General features: G+C 37.3%; 1 protein-coding gene across 6 annotated transcripts in view; it reads left to right on the top strand.

The window, feature by feature from the left end:
* Window positions 1-25,762, top strand: part of LOC149777531 (uncharacterized) — a 75,330-nt gene that overhangs the window by 40,075 nt on the left and 9,493 nt on the right. Inside the window, exon 1 of one of the 6 annotated variants that reach the window (XM_089942118.1) lies at window positions 7,721-7,874. The exons of 1 other annotated variant lie outside the window; for it this stretch is intronic. The gene's annotated coding sequence lies outside the window, so the exon portion shown is untranslated. Of the gene's footprint in view, window positions 1-7,720; window positions 7,875-8,078; window positions 8,216-15,580; window positions 15,771-15,852; window positions 15,989-16,026; window positions 16,048-25,762 lie in introns of those variants that run through there. 4 more of the 6 variants (XM_089942120.1, XM_089942119.1, XM_089942121.1 and 1 more) reach the window with 4 other exon arrangements.

Genomic DNA, 25,762 nt, shown 5'->3' with positions numbered 1-25,762 from the left:
TTAGAGCAAGACATGCAGTTATCACCAGCGCCAATGCATCCACAATGACCAACACAGATGCGATCAAGGACAACTTTTATGAAGACCTATAATCTTTTATTGCAGAAGTACCAAAGACAGACGACGAGCGAAGCTCTTCAGCGTTGGTAATATAAATACTACAGTTGGCATAGAACGCCAGATATGGTCACGTGCCATTGCCAAAAATAATTTTGGTACATGCCACAAAAACGGACACCAGCTACTGATCAAATGCGCTGAACATCACCTGAACACCACCTCCTAATCAACAACAGTCTTCCGCCTGCCAAACCACAACCAGACGTCTTGGTTGGGCCCACGCACCAAACAACGGCATCTTAATGGCTACGTCATCATCAGGAGAAGAGACAGGCAGGACGTTCGAGTGACGAAGGCCGTGAAAAGTGTGGAATGCTGGACTAGCCTCTGGCTTATAATCTCCAAGATTAATATCTTGATTCAGAATGGCAGATAACCAGACTTGAAACAGGATGATGTAAAACAGGCATTTGTCGAGCAACTGTGCAGCCAACTGGATATAATCTTTATAAACTACGAAAATGTTTAGAAAAATGGACATCCTTCAGAGATTCTGAGTACTCTACTGCATTGCAAACCCTCGGTTCCACCACATTTAAGCGTCAGATTGGACTGAAGAGAATTGTGCCGCCACTTCGAAATAAGAACATATTATACAGAAGGCCTGTTGAGAAGACAGTACTTCTTCGTCCAAGAAGGCAACCACTAACACCATTAAGAGGACTGTCCAGTGCAAATCCAGAGTTGCAAAACTCGTGGCTAAGCTGTAAAGCAGATGAGATTCAGTTCTATGCAGACAGTAATGCCATGAAGAGCTTACATGATGCTTTGAAGAAATTTTACCAGCCACAAGCATCATGAACATCTCCAAAAGTGAGTGCTGGCAAGGCCACGCTGATCGCTGACCAATGAAAGAAACATCAAAGATGGGCAGAGCAGTTCAATCAACAGTCATCAACTAGTGATGGGACAATTGATCGACTTCCCCAAGTGGAAACCAGCATTCCACTTAATGAACCTTCAGTGCTGAATGAAACTAAGAAAGCCATTGACCTGCTGTTAAATGCACACGGAGCAGATGCATTACCAGCAGAAGTTCACAAAGACTGAAGCTCGTATATAGCACTTAAACTGACTGAACTCTTTTACTTTTACCATACCGCATCCACCGTTTTCTTTAGAAGAGGAAATGTAACAGACAATCTTGCGACAACTATCTGCACATCTACTGCTGCATCACCTTGATCAAAAGGCCCTTCCAGAAAGTATGTGTAGCTTCACAAATGGTTAAAGGACCAGAACCATGGTATTTGCAGCTCGTTAGCTCGAGGAGAAAGGCCAGGTACAGACCTCCAACTTTTGAACGACATATTTGACACAGTCAGCCAAGACAGCCTTTGGACGATTATAGCAGAATTTAGTTGCTTAGAGAAAGTCATTGTGATGGTTCGTCCTTTCTAATTTGGAATGCTCGAACGTTTCATGGACGACGGCTGACAAAGTTACAAAAAGGGCTGCCGGAAGAACTGATGAGGATAAGATGATAGGACAGGGTCCCACATACTGAAGTTCGTACACCGGCAGGCATTCCAAGCATCCATAATTTGCTGATGAGATCATGGTTGAGATGGGCATGGAATGTCACCAGGATGTCAGAAGCGCGACTACTATATAAGATCGTCTTCAGCAAGCTAAAGGACGGAAAGAGATCATATGATAGTCAAAAGATTCCCTCATGTCATCCGTGAAAAACTTCAGCATTGACCTTAAGTCTTGAAACCATCTCACACAGATCGCTGAACTGAGCAGTCTAAACCACACCGTAACTACAGACTTTGAATGGATGAGATCTGCAGATGCAGTGCGGGAGCGTGAGCATCGTAAATCTCAGAACTGAAGCACGTCCTCTATTTATCAAGCAAACCTAGTGGGGATCTTCTGTCAAATGTGTCAGAGACAGTTCAGAACATAAACTGGCTTATTCACAAAACGCAAATTCGTTAGTGATGTTATAGTCGTCTTCAAACTTTAGGGACGAAAGATAACAGATCCGCTGTCTCGATTTTTCCCCTGAAGAATAGGCACTTAATTGGTGAATAATGTATCAAATTGTTTTCATAGGCAGGCCTGGACTTTTGTATATACAGGTACAACCACCCAATTCAACACTGCTTTCTTTAAGGAGATAGATAGATAGATAGATAGATAGATAGATAGATAGATAAATAGATAAGACAGTGACTTGAAATATTATAATATATGGAAAACTTTATAAGTAGATGAACTTATTTAATGGCTAGTTTCAAATTAGAAAAATAATAAGTCTCAGATCAAAACTTTTGACATACACTTCTATTCAAGCGACCGGACATCATAGCGGTCTATGACAGCACTCCCTTTTTAATATTACCTAAATTTCCGCAGCCTATTTACCTTTGGGCAGACCGCCCGAGGGGCCATTCAAACAGTAGACATGAGTGAAATGAATTCTATTTTGTCTTCACCTATCCTCTTTTTGCCAGCCTTGCGCGAAAAATATTATTCATTTCATAAATTTAATGTTCAATTTACACAAGTGGTTGATGATATGTATTAAATGGCGAAAACTGCGATTACATTGGACCTCCTCCGGCACAGTAATGTAGTTGTTGTACTTTTAACGTCATATTTCAGAGAATGACAGGCTATACATATCTGCCAGTATAACAGGTGGAGAAAGAACTGGGGGTGGGGTGGGGGTCCCTGTAGGAATCACCGACTCACGAAAAGCTACTGACAACCTTTCTCACGTACCCACACTGGTCAATCCGGAGACTGGAACCCACGCGGACAGAGGTGAGATGTCAGTGAACGGTCAAGACGAGCCCTTATGACCACTCGGTCTCCTGGTCCCCAAACAGTGAAGTGAAATGTGTACTAGGATGTTCATTATGATGTATGGAACTTTATACCTCTATCTTACTCGACACTTCTGATATCACGATGAAATTAACAGAGGACATTTGCTTGAAACGAATGAATAGCGAATATATTTCATTAAGTATGTGAAAATGCTTTAGGTTTGCACCTACGAGATGTATTTATAAATCGTAGCAAGCACATTTGTTTTATTTTATGCTCACATGTATTGGCTAACATGATGTCTTGTATACTAGACTGAAGTAGTAGATTTCCTACTGGATCACACGCAATGTCAGCGGTTTACCGTCTATGCCCTGCTTTGTGTTATGATTTTTCGCGCAGAAAATATAAACTGTTACATAATTCTCCATCACAATTTAAAGTAAAATAGCACATTAAGGATAGAAAATTCGCGCTTTGTTGGGTTTTAACTTGAGTTCAAAGAGGCGGCTATATTTACCACTCGGCCTAGTATGCATCTAAGCATATATCCTGTTAATGATGCGGGAGCGAAATTACTTATCATATTTCATTACAGTGAATTAGCTCAATTATTTTCTTGGAAAATCCCGTACTTTAATATGGCTCAGAACAATAATCATAACATACATACATTCAGAATAATAAATTCAGCACATACAGACCTATACTCCTGATGAGAGGAGTCGTACAACGTCACTTTTGAGTTCATATTGAAAATGAAAACGGCCTAAACAAATCTTGTCTTTCCTAATATCCTCGTGGTAAAATTTGCACAATACTTCCATTATACTACTACTTTCAATTACACGTGAACACATAGTGTTCCTATGCACCAGAGGTATGTGTGTCTCCTACAAACACCTCATATTTTGTCATTTACTGTGGAATTCTGACAATCACAATTCTTTCTCAACATCCCGTCTTCTTCATTGTTTAAGTGTCAACTGTCCTCATGGTTGGCTCGATATACAACTGGTGACAACCAGCCAAACCACAATGTATGTTGAAGAGACTAAGAACGCTAAATAAAATCATCGCTGAAAATGCCAAGCTGAAGGAAGAAACGGTCTCGCTCAGCTAGACATTTTGCGAGGTTAAATGAAATCATGACTGTACTATGGTCGGGTAAAGGTCAATACAGAAGAGGCTTACCCAAAATCTCATAAAGTCGATGATTACTTGGCAGGTTAGTTAGTGTTCTTAGTAAAAACAAACATCATAGAAATGCTCAATTTTCATACTTTTGCTTATGTTTTGTCCCAGCCACCCTAAATTTAGTATCTTGCGGAATTTCAGATCTGCACGAAAATCTTGCAATTCTTCAGATTGTGACCTTAACTCACAGATCAGACAAAAAGACACGCATTGCCCACCTCTACATCAATAATTTCTACCAGCTCTGAAGTATTTTATAATTATGTTTACATTCAGCGTTCATGCACAGGTATTGATTATGGACTTTAGGAAATGGATGGTGCATGTTTCGTAAATAAGAAGAACGAAAACTTAATGAATCACACGTATCCGTAGCAGTCAATTACACAAAACTTTACCAGTCTTGTTTGGGTTAGATCTCTCGGAGTCACACGAATATCGTATTGAAAGGTTAGATAATAACTGGCTGATTTGAAATTTTTTTATCTGCAGAACGAACTCAGTGTTAAGCGAAACTGAAGAGAAAAATGCACCATATACGAAACACAACAGAGGTAATTTTTCGACTAACAAATTAAAATGGATGCTAGCAAAATTGATAAAATTGAAGTTTAACGGATGCATAAAACTGGGGAAAGGAAACCATGTGAATTCTGCCAATTCCAAATTCAGCAGATTCAATGACAAGAAAGTGGCCAGAAAATACACCATGGGCTGGGTATCTTAGTTTGGTTTGATTTTGTTTTGTTCAACGCCATTTTTCAGCGCATGATAGGCTTTACATATATTTGGTAGAGGAAGAACTCGGAAAGAACCCGGGAAGTATCACCAACCCACAGGAAACTACTGGCAAGACTTCTCTCATACCCACATTGGTGAAGCCAAAACTCGAACCCACGCGGACATAGGTGAGTTATCAGTGATCTGTAAAGACGAGCTCCCTACACCACTCAAACACCCCGGGGCACTATATCACTCAGACACCCCGGAGCACGACACCACTCAGACAACCTGGGGCCCTACACCACTCAGACACCCCGGGTCCCTACACCATTTAGACATCCCGAGGGCACTACCCCACTCAGACACCCGGGGCTCTACACCACTCAAACATCTCGGGGCCCAACATCACTTAGACATCCCGGGGACCTACACCATTCAGACACACCGGGGCCCTACGCCACCCGGACACTCGGGGTCAGACTTGTACTGGATCGTTTTGTCTTTGAGCTGCTTCTGTTGCTCATTTCTATGCAAATTAATAAAAAAATGGTTCAGGCTAGTTGCCCAAGATATGTGCCCAAGATATGTCAGACCTGTTGTATATATATTAAACATATACATTTAAAGTAACATGGCGTTTAAAGTGTTGGTATAAAGCAAATTGATATACTAACACTATTGGTATATCAAGTTGTGATCCGAACATGGCTCATTAATGCTTGGTCATATGCGCATATACAAATATTGTTTCTAAATTAGTTTATATTTCAGTAAATGATGGAAACACGTAGTCACACGAAGTAACGGAAAGGAGAAAGTTAGCAAAGGAGGATAGAAACAATTGTATTGTTGGTAGCGATATTTATTAAATCATAATAATGACTTAGAGTTAAATGTTTGAATTTCCTCTTGCCGGTTCCTCATTTTGCCTAATTAATATTCCCATCTCGTTCAAATATGCTAGCCGAGACGTGAAAGCCAGCACGCTCAGTGTAACACGATTTAACCATGATGTGATTGTAGTGTTCTATTTTCTTCATTTAAACGATCGTTATTGTTTAAACTGTAAGCGTGGGCTATATTTATTTAATCAAAGTGATTTAGGAGAAGCAAAATAAATGAAGCAACTAATCAATTTGCAAATGCGACTGCGATTATTCGTAATATGGTTAAGAGGTAGATTTTGAAGCGGACACACTGGACAAGACTGTGCGGAGTTCATTCATTCCGAGAATACTTACTTGCTTGTTGTCAATCTCTACTGCGTTGGAAATGCAAGCATCGTTTCCTTTTTATGAAACGTGTATACATCTTGCATATATATATATATATATATATATATATATATATATATATATATAAAGAGAGAATTTTAAATATACACCAGACAGAAAGGAAAGTGCTATCACTGGATTCTATAGGAGAATCCTTGATAACAGTAGGCATAAATAATATTTTAATGCGAATAATACTATCATACAGGTTAGATAATTTTAATTCGTACTCTACTGAGATTCGAACCTAGGTCCGCGGGTAAACGGCATCCATCGCTTTGCCTGCATACACGAGCCCATATTCCCTCACGACTAAGCACACATCACCAAAATATTATGTAACTCAATCGGTGTTATATGCACTCGTGTGTAGCAGCAACACTCGCTTGACGACCTAGTAATCAATTATCATGTACACAGTCATTCCGGATTCCTATGAAAGAAATCTAGGTATATAGATTTAATTATAGAGAATTATAAATATACACCAGACAGAAGAAAAAGTGGTATCACTGGATTATATAGGAGAATGCTTGATAATAGTAGGCAGAATTAATATTTTAATACAAATAATATCATTATATATTGTTCATCGCATACAATACAACAAGTTTATAATCTGTAGTGAGAAATATTTCTAAAATATAAAAGGTAACAATTTGAATTGATTGTATTTTCCCATAAGTTGTGAAATAGTCGCTCCGTAGTTAATCATGTCGTGTCAAAGGCGTGAGTCATCAAGTAATTAAATTTATTTCATTAATTTAGTCCAAACACGCGAAATCGCCATATTCTCAGCATCTTGACAATAGCAGCATTATATCTTTCAGTCGCATTATTTCCTGACGTCAATTTGCATCAAGCGATTTACTTTCCTGTATTTGTATGTGATCTATTACCCATTCTAGACGTGCAGTGTGCATCCAGATGTAAATCCTGTGACAAGATGACAAGTGAATTTGCAAAATTATTTACGACGAACGAAAAGCGATTTAGACAGTGAAGCCTTGTGCTAATGGACAATCATTTAATGGGCAGTTGATCTTTCTTTACGTACCGGTTGTAGTGCATGCAATAAGAACAAGTCACTCGGTGTCAAGCAAATACGCAAGTGGATCTCAACAAATAAGTAGACTCGATTTTGTAACAGAACAAAGCTATTTCAGGGAGAAAAAATTATTTTATCCGTCTGTCTTTTTTCTCATGTCTGACCAGCTTTTGCGAAAATCAGACTTATAACAGTATGAATTCTACAGAAAAATAATTGAGGGCGTAGTTCAAAAGTTTATGTAATTTAGAATAATAATAATAATAATAATAAAAAGAAGAAGAAGAAGAAGAAGAAGAGAAAGAAGAGATGATGTTGTTGTTGTTGTTGGTGGTGGTGGTGGTAGTGATCTAGGTGGTGGCTGTTAACAATATAACCAGCAAACAAACAAAATAACCAAGATCAACACAAAAATGATTTATCTGATGTCTGCTTTCATCTTCAGATCGCTTTCCACTCACAACTTCGTCATTCTTTATCTAAACAGTTTATTTGCAATCTAATGGCAGCCAGGTAATTTATTTGCTTTCAGTACATTAAATTCACCTTTCAATCCTTCTCCCCTCTTTGAACCTCGTTTTCATCAGTGCATGACGGGAAACTTCTGTGCAGCGCGTGTTTAATCCTTGTAGTTGTGGCAAACAAGTTATTTTACCTTCATTTAGAGTATGGTGGTCACAGGATACAGACTTTTTATTTGGCAAGATGATGTTCACAGTCGTTTGGCCAAGGTAAGTGACCCGTTTAGTTAGTATTTCGTGACAACAGAGACAATCATAAAGTTTAACCCGCATGGTTTCATTTACCCCGCAGTCAGAAGATAAAAACAATAACAAGTAATGTATTTCCAGTATGACGTCATGATGAATTGTATTTACTTGTAAACCTTGATTGCAACGATAAAGGTCTTCTTGAACGTGTATGCGGTAGACCTTTACATTCGTTTTTTTTTTATGTTTGGGTGGGGATATTTTTGGTTCTCAATTATTAGTTGAAATTTAAATTACATTATCCTGAGGTGAAGGAGAGATATTCCACTCCACGAAAATTACTGGCCAGTGTCTAAAATGAGGTAAAGAGTTTTTAATTATTAACATATTTATTGTATTTTGTTATTGATAGATTTTTTTTCTTCACAGCATATCGGAACGAATTTGTGAGGAATTTGAACAAACTAACATAGATTAAATATGATAATTGTTATTAAGAATCTGTATTTCATACACTTCCACTAGAACAACCAGCTTATGTTATTTAGTTTCTAAAACTTCACAAAATGTTATGAATTCCCGAATAATTTCCCATTATTTAAAACATCCCCAACGCATATACAATATAGCACAGTAAAAAATTAAAAAACGAAAACAATAGTGTTTATGTATTCAGACCACAGTGGTTAATGTTAAGTTACGGTTGAGTAACTCAGCATGTTTAAGGGTAATTCAGACATGTATGACTGTTTTTGGACTTTGAATTTTTAGAAACTAATCAAACATAAATTGTTCTGATAACGTCCGTTTATGAAATTTAGTTTAACTATTAGCAACCACCATCATTCAATCTAGATAAAATTAACAATTAGGCTTCATTACAGTGTAAATTGTTTTGCAAGTGCTCTCTTAGGTTATATGGCCAAAATGAACACATTTCGATTCAGCATGTGAGAGCAATATCAGCACCAGTTTATTTATAAAGAGGTGAACGACTGGGTCAATATCCTTGTCTGATTAAAAGCCAAACTTTTCATTTTATGGCAGAAGGCGGGCATAGATTTTTTTGAAAAAGAAATTGCAGAATCAGATCAGCTTAAAACTGTTTTTTTGTTTTTTTTCTTGGAGCGATATAGAAAAAAAATCGGAATATTTCACTTCCCAAACGAGCAATTCGGCTTTGGAAAAAAATGCCGCATTTGATGACTTCAAAATGGAGAGTCTGAAGTTTTATCGTTCATTAGGTCTAAGCTTTATCTTTCGTTTGGTCTAAACATTATCATCCATTTAGTCTGAGCGTTATCATCCATTTTGTCTGAGCTTTATCATCCATTTTGTCTAAGCTTTATCATCCATTTAGTCTGAGCGTTATCATCCATTTTGTCTGAGCTTTATCATCCATTTTGTCTGAGCTTCATCATCCATTTGGTCTGAGCTTTATCATCCATTTTGTCTGAGCTTTATCATCCATTTGGTCTGAGCTTTATCATCCACTTGGTCTGAGGTTTATCATCCATTTGGTCTAAGCTTTATCTTGCAAGTGACCTGAGCTTTCGTTACGTCAGGATGTTGGTTGATTTCTAGACAGACTTGTAAATAAAACATTTTAAAAAATAGATATTATGCACTGTTTCTCTGATTATAGTATAATTAAAAAATGACGGATGCCTTTCAAACGGGAACAGTTCTAAGTAATTTATTTTGAAAGTTGATTTTTTTAAAGCTGCAATAGAACACGTAATCTTTTTCTGGATAGAATAAGGTAGGAATCCCATCATCACTAGGTTTATATACAACATTTAGCCATCATGCCATGCATTTTAGTCATATTACTTCAAATGAGCAGATCAGAACCTTTACTTTTAGTTAGTTAAATAGATTGCATTGATTTTAGGGGTGAGTATTGCCAGGAAACCAATGTATTGCAATATGGCCTGTCTGTATTCCGCTACGTATCAAGACATATTGGTCATTGGTAACATTTATGATTTTGCATATTTTGTACTGAAATAATGAGCAATTTTCTTGCCTTTAATAAAATATGAAGAATAAAATGAAACCATCATCTGATCCTGCCAAGAAGTCGCCTAACATCATTGATTTAAATTGTGTGTATAGCAGCCAATATGGTGGGTTACATCCTGCTTCTGGTGCTTCGACAGCTATGTTTGAAGCATTGTCAGTAGCCCATTTCATACCGAATTTTAACCGAGTTGCTCCGTAATTATCCGAATAACCTACCGAGTTACTTTATACTCCAGCCAATCAAACCCTGGTGGGTACATGTACATAAACAAATGGCGTCCATTGTTGTTTAGAAATATTTCAGAAATAAAATTAATTAAATGATTGAAATTTATATGTAAATTATCCACAGGCTTTCAAAAACAAATCTGATAAACTCATACGAAATGCATTTTATTATAGTGACGTTTCGGATGCACAGAAATAGTTTGAACAACTTGCTCTTTGATTGCCAGGATTAAATTTGTTTACTTCGAAACCGTTTCCTTACTTACATGTACATGTCCAGATGTAAACAGCTCAAAGCTACTCTCTCGTATGGGTTTGAAATCCGCCCTGGTTTCCAGAAACTAAGACAGGATGGTTCCAATATGAAATTTCGTCAATATCTGCGGCAGCATCGCTGTTGAATATGCATTTTTCAACTCGATAAACGATGTTGAACTAGTTACAGAAGTTGATTCTGATGCTGAAGCGTTAGCCATATTTTGCCCACCACCTATTACGGTCAGCTGACCACCCGCCACGCTATCAAAATTCCGAGCAAATTACGAAGTTCACCGAAGTCTGCATGAAATGGGCTGTTACCAGTGGAGGATAGGATGGAATTACCAATTCAATTAACAGCTGACAACAGAACTGCAGCAATAGGTGCACCTGTGTGAATCTCAGGTAGAGCCCATGTTTGTAGCACATAACTGTAAAGTTTCTAATCAATATAAATAAAACATGCAGTTACTGTAACATATGACTCCGTTGTTCTGGATGTTCCACTGTCAGTTGTTAATGCAACTTTAGATGCTAAGTGCAAGCATTGCTTTTAAGTCTTCCTTGACTTGCAGATACATATCTGGGATAATTTCTTCAGAGAAGATCTGTCCAGATGGCACAACATATCGTGGATCAAGCACCGGTGCCATGTTTAAAAATCCTTTGTTTGATACAACACTACGGCCGCGTATCGTGAACGATGAACCGAGCAATGGCACCAGTGAAAGCTGTGGATCATGGTCTGAAGATTTATATTTAGTCTGTGCACGTAGCATATCCGCAATCTTTGGTTGTCGCTCTGAAACAATACGTACGCTTTTAATGGAACCTTCGGCTGTTGCGTTAGAGGTTGTGTCACTCGGTCGCACAGTACTTATGGAAAGTACTTATGGATGCTGACGCCGTAAATGAGTCGAGAGGTTATTCGTACCGCCTGCGTGCTTGATCTCAGTTTTGAACATATTACACACAGCGACAGTTTTGACAATTGTATTAGTGCTAAACTCCCATTTTAGTGAAAAATTATTCCAAACAGAACTCTTTGCTCTTAGGTTCTTCACTAGCTCATACACAGAAGCCGACATTTTGGTAACTACGTTAAGCGTAATAAAAGATATGGTGTGCTCAAAGCTGGTTCCGAACGGGTTAATGTTGGTGAAGAAAAAAAAAAGAAAAAAAAACCGCTATACCAGTATTGCTATACTCATATCGCGATATACCGTTTCGGGCATTTTGTGTCGCAATTTATTGGTAAATTGGTATATCGTTACACCTTTAAGTGATTGTAAATAATTAAAAGCATTTAATCAAATGCCACTAAAATAATTTATTTTTGACGTTCCAAACTTAACTAAAGGTAAAATATAAATCAAATTCAGTTTTGAATATTTCCCAAAACTATATAGTTATAAAGTAGAGGTTACTCGTCCGTAACTCTAGTGATTACAGAGTTTGAAGATACGCCCACTGGGGGGACGACATCTGTTGTTGTGCCTTTGATAGGGTTTGTTTCAAAACAGGTTATAATGTATGGCTGAAATCGTAACACTATATGTTTGTATGCATCACTATTCTTACCGCACCCTTACCACAAAGGAAGGTCCATGTTAATAAATTTCATATTTTAATCGATTCGGTTATGTGTTTTCGTTTAACTCATGACCAAAAGAATATATATATATATATATATATATATATATATATATATATATATATATATATATATATATATATATATATATATATATATATATATATATATATATATATATATATATATATATATATATATATATATAAACCTGGTCAGTGAATGCATCTAGATGAGCGAAGCACTCTTAGTATATAAAACACAAAATGAGGTAAAAATATTTTACGCTTCTTTGACTTTGGTTATATTTTGTGCTTGGTGTTCATATGAGGCACGGCACATTAGATTCATGACATTGATAACGATATACACCTCTCCTACTACCTCATCCTTACAATAACTGAGGATGATCGTGACCTATTTTCATCTTTTGCTGGTTTTGGCTATAATTTTTCATTCAGCTCATGACCACACGAGTTTTGGACATCTTAAATGCGTACTGATACATTCTGTAAATCATTAAACCGGATGCGTAGATGCTTCATGATAAGTTCTACGCTTTTGTTTGCAGAAAGAAGTTTCTGTGACCTATAATTCATGCTTCAGTGACTTTGTGGCAATGTTTCATTTACCTCACATCAACTTGCGATTTTGTTATGTTTTGTGCCTAGTATTCTGAAATGACTCATGAAAAGTGGTTAGTGGTTGCATCCTGAGTAGTTCTATATGCTTGTTTTTATGGTAAAAAGAAGTCGCTTCGACCTATATGAACTGTTCCTGTGATTTTGTGGTGTTGTTCCTGTTGCAAATATGAAACTCGATAACTAGATAGTTGCTACTACACCTTTATAATCAACGATTACTGTGTTCCATTTTGGTATGCTTTACTAACATGAACTAAATATTTGTGTTTACCATTACACAAATTCACACGCAATTGACCTGTTAACACCCAGACTTGCTCAGAATGCGTTTTCTGACCAATGCAGCTGGAAAAAGTAAACTGTACCGTGTAGGTGGGTATAACAAGAATGGCAATTAGTTTAGTGGAATGTACGCTGCAAGACGGGACGAGACGAGACGAGCGAGACAATACAAGACTCTGCCTATAAACGTTAGAACAACGTACGAGGTAAAAGTGGAGTTGTGCTATATATTTATTTATTACGAGGTGTGCTATATATTTATTAATTACTAGGTGTGCTATATATTCACTGATTACGAGGTGTGCTATATATTCATTGATTACGAGGTGTGCTATATATTCATTGATTACGAGGTGTGCTATATATTCGTTGATTACGAGGTGTGCTGTGTATTCGTTGACTACACACCAATTTATTTTCTTGGTATATCCCACTACTGTAATCTCTTTAGATAGCTTATGTTTGATTTATCATGATCAGTGATGCGAAAACCTTCTAAAGCGAAGTATTCATAATGGATAGGTTGCTATTTTTGTCATCGACGTTACAGATCTATAGCTGATTTATGTTTAGGTTGGACGAGTCACGCTTGATAGACATGCTTTATATGCAAGTCTGTGATTATTTCATTCTCACCCATACAAAAGAAATCTACCCGTTTTGCTAACCTTACTCTTCTAATCTCAGTTTGTTTATTACAGACATGTCGTCTTACTCATGGTCTCCCCTTGATGTCTTCTGCTGTGCCTGACGGAGTTGTTATAATATACAACAACAACAACAACAACAACAACAGATATATAACAAAAAGAAAACGCTCATAAAGCACACACACACACACACACACACGTCGAGCTATTTGATAGAGCTCCAGGCACAGGCAACACACACCACAGGTCACACAAAACCAAATTCTCTCAAGTGCTACTGCAAAGCCGGCAAAACCAGAAATTTGTTTTTTCATACTGGTTTCTTCTAACTTTATCGAAACCGATCCGGTGGCCAAGTGGTTAGAGCATCAGCCTCTGATGCGGGAGGTCGTGGGTTCGATCCACGCCCAAGTCATACCAGAGACTTACAAAAATGGTACTAACAGCTGCCTCGCTTGGCGTTCAGCATTAAGAGGTTAGTGTTAGGACTGGTCAGCCTGGTGTCAGGATATGTGACTGGGTGTGACATCATGCTACATGTCTGCGGCATGATGCCGCAGTGCTAGACATCACTATAAACTGTCACACTGCAGACATCGGAGCGATATGACTGAAAACTTGTTAAAGCTACATTAAAAATCAAAATCACATCACTAATTTTGTCGAACACCCATAATCCTCCCCACCTGAGTCTAATATAATAATGCGATTTGCAAATGAAAAATCTCCGCACATACGAGCCATAGTGGTTCATTCATCAGTCCACATGCTGTTCCACAAAAATATTTCTATGTAGTATATCATTGCACTAGTTATCGCAAAACTTGCCATATTTCCAGGACAGAAAATATGAATTACATGAAAAACGATGAAATAGAAATGTCATGATTTCACTACGCACTTGGTTCGAACTGCACCATGTAGGCATGTTGTACTGCACAGTATCGTACCGTTGCCGATCATATAACATTTCCCAAATCAGAAATGATGAAAGTTAAAACTTATCAATTTAATATGACATTCATCGATTAGATGTATTAATACAGTAATAACACCAAATTATTTTATTTTTATATTTTGTCTTGCGTAGAACGTGTGTACTTAGTGTCAACCGGTCACCCGTTTTTATTGCTAAACATAGTCGTCTTATTGCGCAGCATTGGTTAAACAAAATCACGTGGCTCGAGATGTTCATTGTGCATTACTTCCAACACAACAATTACAATTTTTTTCTTGATTTTGTTCTCCTTTACTAAGTGCGGCTTATATAGATAAATTCTACTTATATAATTATTCAAATTTTCATGAAAGAGCACAAACCTGATGACCTTTATATAGAGTGAGAAGCCATTATAGTACCTGACGAATACTGTGTTTGGAATCGGCTAAATTGAAAGGGTGCAGGGCTATTTTAATTTAGCAGGAAAAAATTGGGTGAGAAAAATACACAATGTCGGTGTTTGTACCAAGACAATAAAATCCTAGTCGATGGGTTACATTATTTGTCTCCCCACGAGACATAGCAGTATGGCCGTTTATAGTGATGTCTAGCACTAGGGCATCATGCCGCAGACATATAGCATCATGTCTCACCCAGCCACATTATCCTGACACCAGGCTGACCTGTCCTAAAACTGACCTCTTCATTGTTTAAATCTAGCAATAACATGTTTTCTAGAACATACACTTTTTATCATGGGTTAGGCTAAGCTCTTCTTCTATATTGGCACGAATCTAAACTTGACGAAGCCTAATTATCTGGCTCCCTACAAGCCTCTCTTTCTGGATATTTAAGTACTGCTTGCTTTGTAGTTCACAACAGCTCTCTTGACAAGCTGCCCAAAACAACCCTTTTTAATACTCCGGCGAAATCCGAGGTAAGTTTACCGAGTCGGTAGCACGTAAACTAGAAATAAAATGATCGATCTGTGTGTCAGGTTTGTCCTTCGTGATGGAATAAGCCGAACTGTGTAAATCAACAAGCTGTCAGCGTTGAATTCTGTGTTTTCAATTTACAAAAACGCACGTGCAATAACAAAACAACCCTCATTACGCAGGGTAGACTATTTTGATATTTGGAACTACCTGGATATTGTCGCACACTAAAGAACCAAGATACTTCCAACAGACTGGTAATATTAATTCGGTCCCCAGGCTTTACTAGACCATAGCAGTGCGAAAAATATACATTGTAGTGTTGAGTTCATTTTAAGACGGGATTGGACATGGTGTGTAGGTAAGTTAAATGGCCTGATACGCGCAGGTGGAAGTTTTAAACGCAGCCGTTTTCTGTGTACTTGAAAGAAGCGCTTACTATTTAATGTGTGGGTAGATTTTAAGTAAAACTGGTTCAACGACATTCTTTGTTTAGTGTAACGATGAAAGTAATTGGATATTAATAGATATAACGACATCGATAAAGTTTGCTTTAGAACTGGAGATTTTGAAATACAGGTAAGCGATTTTTTGTTTGTGTTTCATATTCAAACGAGTCGGATGTCTGGCTTGCTCTGGTAAGTTTATATTTTTAATCTTTGGTCGATTCAGCAACTGACTCGGTGACGTTTATATGGCTTGGTTTTGCTAGAAATTCAACAAAAGGTTATATATATATATATATATATATATATATATATATATATATATATATATATATATATATACACTAGAACCTCAGCATGAAAGTTACATAACTGATTTTGTCAAACTTTGATTCATTTATTTTTTTTATCACGTGAAGCTGTATGTTGTGGAGCATCATATAAGGTCCCTTGCAAAAACGGTCATATGAATATGAATACAGCAAACTGTATCTAATATTAAGAGAGAGAGAGAGAGAGAGAGAGAGAGAGAGGGCGACAGTGGAATGAGTACATCGTGTTTGTTTCTCTCAGGATTCTCGTCATATAAGCCTTTATATATATATGGTAATGAAAGTCGGTTTCTTTCCTTACAAGGAAAGGAAAGTTCATCTCTCTCTCTCTCTCTCTCTCTCTCTCTCTCTCTCTCTCATATAGCTTTTTGACACCTTGAAACCAAAGTTATATGTTGTTGGATTTAATTTAATTGGATACAATATTTTGTACATATTGCATATCCACATGTGTGGCTCACCTGTAAGTGGAGCTAAGCTGTGACATACACCCTGATGAGTAGTATACACTCGTCATGCAAGTAGGTGACTGTTACATGTATTTAATATTTCACATTCTTTGGTTAAGAATTTAAGATTATTTCTTAAGCTGAGTTCGTGCTAGAATCATCACCTGGATGATTGTATGCATTTGTATTGGTACCAGACCCATGACACAAAAGAATGGAGCAGGAGGTTTAAGGACAGGCCTGTATTTTGGCACCCTCTATACAGCCTGTAATGCTGAGATTCATCCAATCTGGTTCGAGGATGTATCTTGAAGGGCATTACACCCTCATCATTAAGTAAGTCACTGTTTCCAACACTTCAAGCGTTTCTGCATTGGTTTTTGTATCAAGAAGTGTGTATTCCATGGTAATCAACCTAGGTAATTGTATGCATCCCAATTGCAATAATAGGTCGTTGTGATCTATATTTAAGATTTTAAACGCTTGGTTTACATTTAGCTCATAGAAAACTTTGGTGTTCCATCTGTTGTTTAATACTGCAGCAACTGGTACTTGGAACCATGAAACATTGCGAGAGGTTTCATATAGCTCAGCAGTACACCCTCATAAAAGTAGGTTCCTTTGACCAATATTTCATATTTTGGTGACCTTTGTTCAATGCTATATTTTTATGATATGCTTATTTTTTTTCTCCCTTAACTTTACATTGTTAGAATCGTTCAGCATTTTACGATATTGCACACGTTCATATTGCACTCACGTGTAGGACACGTGTGTCCAATAGTATATTAGGAACTATTTTGTAAACAAGTCATGTACACTCGTGTATCAGACGCTTTACGTTTTGGTTGAGTAAATTTGTTTATGAGTGAACTAAAGCAAATGTTTCATGGACTGCCATATTCCAGCTGCTTTGCTATATTCCACGTTATTTTTTTTTTGATACAGTGTTTCGGATTTCGCCGATAGACACCGGATTTAATAAAATTGCTGGGTACCTACAAATAACATGCAAGTTACAAGGCATAAATTGTCTCCTTTAGCTGGTAATAAGAATGGCAAAAAATATACTTAGTTTTACATCTTGAATTTCCTCAAAATGTACTTTCTTAGTTCTGCAAATCCGAATTACATGAGCCAGGTCATGAGTTCTCAAGCTTGATTACACATTACGAAATTTTACTGTAATTTCGACTATATTCCAAGTGCAGTTACATCCTCTATACTGCACTTAAAACGAAATAAACATTATATTCCATTGCGTCTTGACCGCTCCAGTAGCCTAGTGGTTAGAGCGTCCGCCTCGGATGCGGGAGGTCGTGGGTTCTATCCCCGGCCGAGTCATACCAAAGACTTGCAAAACTAGTACCAACAGCTGCCTCGCTTAGCGCTCAGCGTTAAGAGGTTAGTGTTAGGACTGGTCGGCCTAGTGTCAGGATAATGTGAATGGGTGTGACATCACGCTACATGTCTGCGGCATGATGCCTCAGTGCTAGACATGCCCCAGTGCTAGACATCACTATAAACTGCCACAATGCAGACATCGTAACGATATGACTGAAAAATTGTCAAAGCTACGTTAAAAATCCAAATCACATCACATCACACCATTGCGTCATTTTGATAATTACAATTGAGAGACTAAATATTTTCCCCACGTCTGATGCGGGAGGTCGTGGGTGCGATCCCTGGCCGAGTCATACCAAAGACTTACAAAATTGGTACTAACAGCTGACTCGCTTGGCGCTCAGCATTAAGAGCTTAGTGTTAGGACTGGTCGGTCTGGTGTCAGGATAATGTGACTGGGTGGGACATCACGCTACATGTCTGCAACATGATGCCTCAGTGCTAGACATCACTATAAACTGCCACACAGCAGACATTGCAGCGAAATGACTGAAAACTTGTTAAAGCTACGTTAAAAATCCAAATCACACACACACACACACACATTTTCCCCACGTTCTGATTTCAAATAGTTAATGACTGAACAGAAACACTTGCAGATGTTAACACGCTTCTCCCTCGCTGCTTCAATCCGATGTATTTCATGTACAATTTGCACAGATGAATCCAGTCCATAATTACTAAATTTCGTAGATTCGAAAAAAAAATACTAAAATCTATTCATTCCAGATCAAATGGAAAAGTTGTTGCAATGCGCGTTCATTTACGATATGACTCCAAATTTCAATTTTAAGTAGATAAAAACGCCATTTTCTTTTGAAACTTTTGTCTACCGCGCGACTAAGTTCCAATTTTTCTGGGTGGAGTTATGTGCGCATTAATAATGTTGTTGTGTGATGATGAATCTGGGCTTGTGTATTTAGTTTGGAATACGGCATACATTCAGTTACTTTGATTCTTATAGTGTATTTTGTTTATATTAGTAAGCCTTAGGTAGAATAAGAAAATGAGCATATACTTAATTGTTTACTGCATTTGTATGGGAAAATATGAACTCGAACTCATTTTCTTGAAAGGATATACTGTACTCCCAAGGTCGTGCAGTATTCCGGCCGAAAAACTCGTTCATATTTTCGCATACAAATGCAGTAACCTATAAGTACTGCTCATGTAAGTTGTAAGACTCCTTAAAATGTCTTTTAGCTATTTTATGACATTTTTCTGCCACACCAATAGTTGCAAAGGACATAGAGCCCTGTATTTGACATTGATGACATATGTCATGTTATTGCATTGCGCTCAAGACATGTTTTGTGTATACTATGCTACACAAATTCGTGGGAAACGTTAGAATTCGTATTTTGAGAGAGCATTTAGTAGCAGAGCAATATTGACCATACTTTATGCTTTACTTTCTTTGGTTTAACTTTGTTTCTTGTGACTGTTACATTTGTGACATTGATGGAGATTTGTGTGACGGCTTATTCTGAGCTGCATTTTCCTGGCTAGTAGAGTTGGCATTTAGCTCAGGACACCATGGATTATGTGCATATTATGCTACCAAGAATCATGCAACAGGCATAGGGAAGACCTCGGGGAAAAACACGGACCAACGAGAGACTAGTGACAAAATTTATCACATGTCAACCTTGATTGAGCCAAGGATTGAACTCGCGCAGACAGAGGTGACATGTTTGAGTAATGTGTACAAGCCGAGCGCTCTAGACCACTCGTCCATCCGTGCCTCTCTTGAGAAATCAATAACTATATTCTGATAATTTGCCATCGACGGGTTAACGGTGTATTACACATGAATGAGTATAGAAATCAGGCGAGCGTATTGCATGTTGCACGCTTGTATGCGAGACTTCACCTGTAGCGGTTAACTAAGGTAGTTATGGATGCATGAATTATGTTACTGCTGGCTGTCACTCAGAGGTTACCTGAAGCCCGTGATTTTCAACCCGTGATATCTTGCTTGTAGGAGACGACAATAATAATCCATTGTCAGGCAGATTTAAACAACATTCTTTGATATAAAAAATTAAAAAATTAAAATAAAAACGTACACATTTAACATTGATAGCTGTATTGTCAGTTTATCACCTCTACTTTGATATGGATTTGGTTTGATTCGACTTGATTTTGGTGTTTTACGGCACAACAACGCAAGTATGTTTTTTAGTGCAGAGTCAATTGAAGTAATGTGTTTTGCTCAGGGAACACAGCGGTAGCTGACTGATTAGATATAAAATAATGTACTTCTTTAGTCGTGTGTGTTCTGTCACAGTTGGTGGGTAGGTAGGTTGGGTGAACGGGTTGGAGGGTAAGTGGTTTCATACCACGTCAACACCATGCTGGCCATATAATACCAACTAAAAGTTAAAAGTTCAAATGTTAAAATCTATAATAATTAAATATAAAGATAAAATATATTGAGGTAGAATACTGACGAATATAAAATCACTCTAGTCTGATTATTTTTCTGCGTGTACTGCAAACTAGTAAAAGTAAATGTGAGATTTGATAGCGCTATTTGCACTGGCTATATTGAAACAAATCTAGGGTACGCGCCATTTGTAGTTATATCTCCATTTTATAGATTTATTGGATTTTAGGCATTAGTTGTTTGATTATGGGGAGTCGATGTTGGGGAAATATTCCTCAGTCCGAGTACTTAGCCAATTTCTAAGGGCAAACGTAACAGAGTGCAGTGTTAATGAGATTTCATGATGGCATGGTTTAGTTTCGTTGTTGTGTTCAGGTCAAAGCCGATAAACTGACATGGAGGCAAGTAGTTTCTATTTAAATCTAAAGGTGTTGAGTGGCTGTGTATTTCCATGTAAAATATTCGTAATAGGGAATGATGGTTTGTACAATGGTGTAAAGTCACATGTGGAACGAGGCTCAAAATTGTGGTTCGTCTGACCGTTGTATAGAGCACGAAACTCATTCCTGTATTAGGTGTTTGAATTGTGATGTGTATTTTATGGTATTTAAGTACTGACGTTACTTAACGGAATCCTAGCAAGGAGAAAACTTGAAGTTATGACGAAAATGTGAAGTTGGGATATTTTGTGGTTATTGGGTGATTAGACGAAAACTATTTATAATCTTGGTGCGTTACAAGAACTTCCATTTGACAATGACTGTAGTCTAGAAGTCTTCGGAAATGGTGAAAAAAGGGAATTCGAGCTGAACTCGCGCGAGTGTTTGATTCGCTCGGCAAAGACACCCCTTGCCTCTAACATCTTGTCTGAATTGTCTTATATTTGGACATTTCCTCTAAAAACATGAGTGTTGCAGGATTGTTTTCGCTGTTTGCTTTTATTTTGTGTTGCAAATATTGCACTCATTACTCTGTATGTCAATGTTAGTGACGTAAGGATCCATAAGTAGTATCATACGTAATACTGAATAGTGTGGCGTCAAGATATAATACTCTGAAGTGTGGCGTCATGGTAGAATACTCTGTAGTATGGTGTCAAGTTATAATGATCTGTAGCGTGGCGTCAAGGTATAATACTCTGTAGTGTGGTGTCAAGATATAATACTCTGTAGTGTGGCGTCAAGGTATTGTACGTAATGCTCAACAGTGTGGCGTCAAAAGTATCATTATAATACTCAGTAATGTACGTAATATGCAAAAGTGTGTCCTCAAGAGTATCATGTAATACTCAATAGTGTGGCATCAAGAGTATCGTATATAACGCTCAATACAGTTGCGTCAAGAGGATGATATATAATAGTTAATAGAATCACGTCATGAGTATCATATATAATACTCAGTAGAGTGGGGTCAGGAGTATCGTGCATAATACGCAAAAATGAAGCGTCATGAGTATCATATATGATAGCAGTGTGGCGTCAAGAGTATCTTATATAATACTCAGTAGTGTTGCGCCAGTAGTATCATATGGGAACAATCAATAGTGTGGCGTTAAGAGTATTATATGTAATACTTAATAGCGTGGTGCCAAGAGTAAGGGGAGGGGGCCCAAGTGGCTGTGTGGTCTAAAGCGCTCTCCGTCACGGATCACTGCCATCTCACCTCTGTCTGCGTGGGTTCGAGTATCGGGCTCAGCCAATGTGGATATGTGAGAAAGCTTGCCAGTAGCTTCTCGTGGGTCGGTGGTTCTTTCCGGGGTTTTCCTGGGTTCTTCCTCTACCATTAATACTGGCCGCCATGTATAGCCTATCTTGTGCTGAAACGTGGCGTTAAACCCTATAACAACAACAACAACCAAGAGTATCGTACATAATACCCAACAGTGTGGCGTTAAGGACATCGTACATAATACTTAATAGAGTGGCGTCAAATGTATTATATGTAGTACTCAATAGAGTAGCATCAAGAGTATCCTCTATAATACTCAGTAGAGTGGCATCTAGAGTATAATATATAATACTCAATAGAGTGGCGTCTAGAGTATAATATATAATACTCAATAGTGTGGTATCAAGAGTATCATATGTAATACTCTGTAGTGTGGCCCCAAGAGTGTCGTACATAATACTCAATAGAGTGGCGTTAAGAGTATTATATATAATGCTCAATAGTGTGGCGTCAAATGTATTATATGTAATACTTAATATAGTGGCATCAAGAGTATAATATATAATACTCAATAGAGTGGCATCAAAAGTATCATCTATAATACTCAACAGAGTGGCATCTAGAGTATAATATATAATACTCAATAGAGTGGCATCTAGAGTATAATATATAATACTCAATAGTGTGGCGTCAAGAGTATCGTACATAATACTCAATAGTTTCGCGTCAAGAGTATCGTAGATAATACTCAATAGAGTGGCGTCAGAAGTAACACACATTATAATCAATGGTATTGCGTCAATGACATGCAATATCTTACAATACGTAATAATGCGACTTGAATTATGTATATCTTATAGGAATTTTAATTTTAAATGATCGTTAAAGAAAAGAAAGAGTTTAATAAATCCTCTTTCATGAGTTCGGATGATACTTGTTGGAGCTACTTAATGAGCCATCGAGTACCACTTATTACACTTCAGTACAACCGATTTTATGTTAAAAAATCCGTTGTATCGTGTGGTGAGATGACCATGAAGCCGATTGATGTTTGGGACATTTTAACTTTTGCTTTATGCTGATGTCATTGTGACGTTGAAAGATATTATTTGATCAAATAATAGATCACTTCGGTCAGTGAAATTATTCTGGCGCGCGCGTGTGTGTGTATGTGTGTGTGTGTGAATGTGTGTGACATTCCTGTCGTATTTAAAGTAGCAGATTATACGGGGGTGGAACAATCCTCGTTTTCCACTCAGTTAAAACTATTCCTTAGTTAAATCAGGGACTTCGACATGCATGCTACCTATCGAACAGGATTCATTTTCCTCTCAAGGTTCCATTGCTAGCTAGGTAAACAAACATTTTCTGTAATTATTTTTTCACTTACCTTCGCCGGATGACGTCAAACAAACATGGCGGCTAATAACCTTCACGTGTACATAAATGATTGCGACACGTAGCTTCTGTACGTAGGAGGGATGATGGGATGGACAAGTTTTGATTTTCTTTTTTCATTATAGTTGTATAAACAATGGTCTGGTTGCTATCAGCTTAAGCTGACAACTACACTCCTCACTCATTACTCGCCTGGCATTGACGACAATGAATCAACAAGACGGATCCCCGAAACTACAGTCGTACTGGCAGGTGCGAGATGATCACCCACGTTGTTTTTTCAGTCTATTAAACTACCATGTTTGTTATATGCTGAACTTTTGAAAATGCAGTCCACAATCTCAGGTTATGCAAATTTAGGAATCGATTTTGATTGCAGTGGGTCCAACTTATTAATAATATGTTATGTTTTAGCCAGCAAACATTAAAAATCAGTTGCTTTATATTTCTTGAAAGACTGACATGCTGAAGTTTTTAAACGAAAGTATTTAGTTTTAGAATGTACATTTTGGACAACTTTCTTCACACATTTATAGATCTAGATTGAAAATAATTGTCAAACATCCAAGTTGAACATTCTCTTGTACCACAAATGCAGTAATTAACCAATGTGTATGCACTTTATTAATGTAAAGACGGTCAATACGTGAACCCTTACGTCTTCGTGGAACCAGATCGTAAAGTGATTTCGTAAATCAAGCCTGACTAAAAGCGTGTCGTACACTATAAGTGAATAAATCAAAGCACATAACTTTTACAAATGAAACAGTTCAATAATCTAATAAAATATAAGAAATATAGTTCTAATTATGTTTACTTTGAAATTTATAGTCATTTTACAATTCCAGGTTGGTAATATGGATTATATAAACATTAAAGAAACATTTGTTGTTGTTGTGGGGTTTAACGCCATTTTCAGCACACGGTAGGCTATGCATGGCGGCCAGTATTAATGGTGGAGGAAGAACTCGGGGGAAAACCCCGGGAAGAACCACCGACCCACGAGAAGCTTTAGAGAAACATAACAAAACAGATAGAATTGAGAAGTATATAAGTACGCAAACTTTCATACCAAAATACTTTATTTGAATTGTGGGCTGTACATTGACCTATTTAATATATATGAAGAAAAAAGTTCTTTATTTCATATTTTCCTTTCAATCTCAAGATGTACATTATCGATGCAACAAAAACAAATTCCAAGCAGGATAGCAAATTTGTGCTAAAACAGATAGAGGATGAATTTAAATTACTACTAAATTACTATGACACCGTATGGAATATAACCACAGAGTACTTTAAATTGTTCAGTATGACTTTATTTAACTGAGGTTTATAAATTAAACTTAAAAGTTATATATATATATATATATATATATATATATATATATATATATATATATATATATATATTTAAAAAGGAAATCGTTTTGGCACTGGGGTTAAACTAATCAACAGATCCCATATTAATTAGAACAATAACAAGCACTTAAAAGCTAATTAGTTTGCATTTTGTTGTTGTTGTTGTAGGGTTTACCGCCATTTTTCAGCACACTATAGGCTATACATGGCGACCAGTATTACTGGTGGAGGAAGAACCCGGGAAATCCCCGGAAAGAACCACCGACCCTCGAGAAGCTACTGGCAAGCTTTCTCACATATCCACATTGGCCGAATCCGAGACTCGAACCCACGCAGACAGAGGTGAAATGGCAGTGATCCGTAACGGAGAGCGCCTTAGACCACTCGGCAGTGTGCATTTTGCGAGTAGGATTATTGATTACATCATAATAGGTCTAAAATAGGACTTATTTTCATACAAGATTTGTGATTTTAAACGTCTCGGGATTGATAAAATTGTAATTATTAAATATAGGTATTTCATTTAATTGTTATATTCTTTAGAACTACCTACCATTGAATATTACCTGTTTGTTTCATGTTATTTCTTTCTCTTCACTTAACACTATATTGCGCTTTTTTTTTAAGGTATGAATCTCCTGTCCTATTTTCGTGCCCTCTCTCCTTTTTTATTAATATCATTTGTTAGTATATTGGAGTCCTGTTTGGATTTTGGTTGATCCGTAGCATACACAATCACCTGCAAATCAGATTTTATGAAATATTTATAATCACAATGCCATTGATGTGCAATAAAACAGCACTGGTCCAAGAACTGCCTTTAGGTAATCCTTAAGCTACGTTGGGGCAGTTTGATTTCGAACATTCTGTCACTACACATTGATCGCGAAAACACAAAAATA

The sequence above is a fragment of the Sinohyriopsis cumingii genome, chromosome 18 (genome assembly GCF_028554795.1).
Source record: "Sinohyriopsis cumingii isolate HCF-2022 chromosome 18, ASM2855479v2, whole genome shotgun sequence".
Classification (NCBI taxonomy): domain Eukaryota; kingdom Metazoa; phylum Mollusca; class Bivalvia; order Unionida; family Unionidae; genus Sinohyriopsis; species Sinohyriopsis cumingii.
Note: the sequence above shows the minus strand (reverse complement) of the source record. Positions and strands in the feature narration are given on the sequence as shown.